The following is a 5,160-nucleotide window of genomic DNA, read 5'->3' as shown; positions in this document are numbered from 1 at the left end:
CGCACACACACACACACATCAATCTAATAATCATGAAATAACAAAATAAAAAGCTGAAAGATTGAAATGTTCTGGTGACATTTAAGTTATTTTAATTTTATCAGCCCTTTTATAAATTTAATTCATTATATTTTAGTTTCAGACATTTTCTCCAGTCGACAACTCTCTCTCCATCCTGTCATCATAAGATCATCTCAGTCTGAAAAGGCAGCAGGCTGGATGCATTCTTTAATGCAAGGTCTTTAATTATTCTTATTACTGATTCCAGCATTATTTTAACCCTCCCGCTTCCCTCAGGTCAAAACGACCTAAGCCCCATTTTAAAATCTGAGGCCTTAAGGGTCATTTTGACCCAAGGGCAGCAGGAGGGATTAAATGTGTTGAGCTCTATTTTTAAAAGGTTTTTACTCAAACTTGTGTAAAAATACTATAAGCATAACCTAATTTTAAAGTTTTAAGACATTAAATAAACTACAGCATGAAGTTTTATTTTTATCAGTATTATTTAATTATCTGCATCACTTCCAGCATGTGGTACATGACTGAAGAGCAGAGACCAAACAGAAGAAACGTTTCCTTCTCAGGACCTGCAGCACATTCAGAGTCCTGTCTGCGTAGGATCCAGGATCACAAGCCGGTCACATGCTGCTGCAGCCGGGCACGGGGTGCAGCTTATCGGCCTGCAGGGAGGCAGCGCAATGCTCAGGAATGACCATCACAGGATAGACCCACCCTCAGGCCTCCTTTCAGAAGAAAACACAGAATTTCTTTGAACTTACGAGGAATTTGACCTCACACAAACACGTGAAGTCACAGCGGTTCAGACCAGAAAATAGTCCAGCAACCTCAGAGCCTCTAATGTGAGCTGGTTTATTCCTCAAACAGACACAAGGGGCCAGTGTGAGCTGTTTGTTCTGCTGCTGGTTACCTCTGGGTGGTTAGCACTGTTATCTCCTCCAGAAGGGAGAGGGAACCAATTACTAGTAACTTGACTAACTAAAGTGACTCTTCACAATAATTTATTATTTTTAATTTCAAGAAAAATCTGCACAATAGAAAATCATCAAATAATATATAAAGGTAATTTGATCACTGGTTTTGAATTACAGAGTAAAAACAAGACGTAAACCAGTTCCTCATGAGGATAATTTGTCCTTTTTTGCTGGAAAGTCAAACATCTGCCAAACCTTAAAAAAAAAAAGAACAAATAAAAACACTAATGAAGATATGCTGAACAAACAGCTGCTTCAGTGTCAGAACTAGCACTAAAATTTAAAGGACCAGTGTTTCTTTAAAGATTGCAAAATTTTAAACTACGAGCATCTTATGTTGAGAAAAGATATAACAAATTTGATCAAACCTTTTAAAAGCTCTGTGTATTATCACGCCATATGTGTTGTGGATGACTCTCAGCTACTACCACATCAAACCTCAGCTCAGTATGTGTAAAACCGATGTTCCCTTTCTGTTTGATAAGACCTCCTTGCTGTAGCAGCCATCTTGAGTCAGGCTGTCTCCGATAGCTCATCGGTTGTCGTTCATCCACTCATTTCTTCCTGTTATTTCATTAAAATCTGTTCAGGGATTAATGAGGTATTTTATGCCCTCCACTTTGGGTAATAAGTAAGATTTGTGATCATGACTGTGGTTTCTTCTGTGGGATGGGATGAGCTAATCTGCTCCACATGATAAACGATAAGTGGATCTGTCCAAAGACAAACACTTTGTAACAGTTTAAACACTTCATTTATGTGATTTGTGTGTGATTCAGCATTTTGTAGGAAAATGTTAAACTGCCTAACATACATCCCACAGCTTTAGTTACTGTAAATATTTCAAGAAGATGCACAAAGGACAATAAAACCAGTTTTTAAAAGACAGTTTAATGTTAAAGATTAACTGAGCCATTTCTAAATATCCTGGTTTCTTGGTAGAATCGTGTTGTGTGAGTCTTATTTTAATGAGTTAATTTAAAGTTTCAACAAACGGAGACTTTTTGCTCTATGATGTTCTTTAATAGATCATTTCACTTAAAGAGACCAAAGCTGTATTTGCGCTAGGCAACACAAAAATGACTACAACTCAGTTAATTGTACAGTTACTGACCTATAATTTGTTACAATGGTAAATAAGAGTGATTCACAACACATACTCTGATCATGACCTCGTGATCACGCATGACAATATTTTAAAGATTTGACGTAAGCGACTCGGCATAAAATGATCCTAATTTAAAACACTGACATGAACAGAATTTCTTTAAACATTGGCCTCTTTCTGGTCACTCTTCCATAAAACCCAGCTCTGTGTAGCTTTTAATATAAAGGGAATCCCAACCCAACCCACTGTAACTCAGTCTGTTTAGTAATAAACTGTAACATTTTCCCCATGGAGTCAGAGTGGATAAATTTCTTCTCTTTCTACGAGCCAAATAACTGCATAATTGAGCAAACCACTGGGTCACCATGAATATAAATTGAAATAGTTGAGCCTGAAAACAGATAGACGGGGTTTTTATTTACTGTATGTGTGATTTACTTTTCCAAAGGACTTCACACGTTTTCTTATTTTGTTCCAACAGGCTGAGAGTAATGCTGCAGCCTCCTGTCTGTGTGCTGAGCCTGCCTGTTATCAGAGCATTCAAGTAGTCAGAGACATGGTGACAGTCTGTCAACCTGTGCTGACACTTTACATCCACACCAGAGCTGCACCGCCGCATCTAGAGCAGCCTCAATTTGCATTTGAGGACAAAGTCTTTTAAACTCTTTAAAGTTTGCATTTCTCTGTGTGTGTGGGGGAACTTGAACATTAATAACATTCGTTCCAGTTGGCTGTGATGGAGAGAGTTATGTCATGTTTTTGGCAGTGATTTTATAATAAAAACTTTGATAATGAGAACTTTTTTCTCCCTCATAAGTTAACTTATCTTAGACTGTGTTGCGTAAGCTCGAAGTCAACAAACAGATCTGTCTTATGTCAACATTATAATTTTTGGTGACACCAATTAGGAACTTAAAAAATATCCCCACATCATCATAAACTTGTCCGGTTCCTTTAAAACTAATAGGCATCATTAAAATCCAATTTTTGTTGGGTCACTCAAGCAGGAATCACATTAAGTGGGAGTGAATCTTTTATAAGTGACGTCCTCGTTTCAGATGATGTATTTATTTTCTCTGTTTGTCCTACTTGGAGTGAAAATATCACAGAAAAAGTGACAAATCTGTAAGTCAGCCGCAGTATGTGTCTATGGCAACCACGGGCATCCACTGATATTTTGAAATGCCATTGAATAATTGATTTGCTGACTGTGACATGGACTCTCTTGTTCTCATGATTTGCGGAGGAGTGTGGTAAAAAAGAAAATTTTACCCTATAGACGTTACATGCCTCGCCAAGAACTGGTCACTGACTGTACAAACACACATATCATGTTTTAGCTTTTTAAACCTCGAAGCAATTATTGTGCTGCTCTATTCTCGTTTTCCTCCAACCAGGAGGACTGAAAGTGTTATTTACTGTTTTCCTGTGTACTCCACAAACTGCCGTAACAGCATCAGTTTGTCACATTATGTTTACAGCGGTAATGGGATGATATCCATCAGTCCTATCCCTCAGTGCATTTCTCTATCATCTAGCTTCACGCCATTCCATGAAAGTGATTAGACTCAGTTTGATCAATTTTAATTTAATTATCGATCTACAATTGCATCAATCAAATGTCAAAGTGGCTTCTTGTAAACAAGCGTTCAGGCTGGTAGTGTGTCGGTGTCACTGTGAAACACACTAAGCACACTAATTTGTTGAGTTTCTGTTTTTCCTGCACCAGTGAGAACCGCTGTGGAAATTTGATCTCAGATCATTGCAGCTCTTTTGGGGGGGAATCAATGACAGGAAAAGATGAGAAATACAACGGAGAGATCTTAAATCCTAAAAACCTACATGCAGTGAACAAAATAATGCTTTGATGTAAACAAAACCAAGTAATAAAAATATGCATTCTTTGTGTGAGACTTTGTATAATAAAGTTTTGAACAAAGATCTCTGATGTGGTCTGCATTCATATCTGTTTAGGATGACTCTCAGCTGCAGCTACAGAGTCTGTAATAACTGACAGGGTTAAAGCCATTTTTGTGAGTGTTGAATTATTTAGATATGTCAACTAACTTAAATCATGTTTTATTAAAAAAATTATCCACTGAGATAATTTGCAAATGATATGAGGTTGACTTTAACCAAAAGTGCAAAAGTTTTAAACAAAAAATTCATGCAACCTGTTAGTCCTCAGAATATATGTTGGATGACTCTCAGCTACTACTAAAACTTATTGAGCAACTCATTCTCACTGCCAGTGGGTACCCGCCTCTCGTCATCAATTGACCCGTCAGCTTAGGTTTTAGGTTCATGGTCAGTAGTTATCTTTAGGGATCAGGGTTACATTAGGTCAGAGGTTAAAGGGATCCATGATTAGTTGTCACATTAGACTATGTTTGATAAACAATAAAGACTGTAAAAAACTGTAGGCTGCTTAGTTTTATAAATTTTTAAAAATATACTTTAACACGGACGGAGCCATTTTATTTACACGCAAAGCATTCTGGGTAAATGATGACATGGATAGGCCCTCGGTGTGAGGCTGCTAGCGAGCTATCCACCTGAAGGTTAATTTTGGACAATATCTGACGATCGGCTCTTTTAAATGAAACCAGAGAGCGTTGACAGAGAGGAGAAGGTAGAAATGACAAACTAACAAGCTAAACTGAGGTCCTCCATCCATATTTTCAGTTGCAGGCTGAGTGAGTTATTTTTGTGTTGGCCTCTCTGTCATGTGGATGGAGGACCTCAGTGACAAGAGGAGAATGTGTAGCGCTGAGCTAATACATATATATGGTGATAGCGTCAGGGCTAACGCTAAAGCTAACAGACTAAGCTGAGGTTCTTCTTCCATGAAGCAGCTCTGTTGTCCTCCATCCATATTTTCAGTTACAGGCTGAGTCATTTCTACCTTCTCCTCTCTGTCAACGCTCTCTGGTTTCATTTAAAAGAGCCAATCGTCAGATATAGTCACTTTGTCACAGATTAACCTTCAGGGTGGATATAGCTCGCTAGCAGCCTCGCACCGAGGACCTATCCACGTCATCATTTACCCAGAATGCTTTG

The sequence above is a fragment of the Austrofundulus limnaeus genome, unplaced genomic scaffold (genome assembly GCF_001266775.1).
Source record: "Austrofundulus limnaeus strain Quisiro unplaced genomic scaffold, Austrofundulus_limnaeus-1.0 Scaffold46, whole genome shotgun sequence".
Classification (NCBI taxonomy): domain Eukaryota; kingdom Metazoa; phylum Chordata; class Actinopteri; order Cyprinodontiformes; family Rivulidae; genus Austrofundulus; species Austrofundulus limnaeus.
This window is presented reverse-complemented; position numbering follows the sequence as displayed.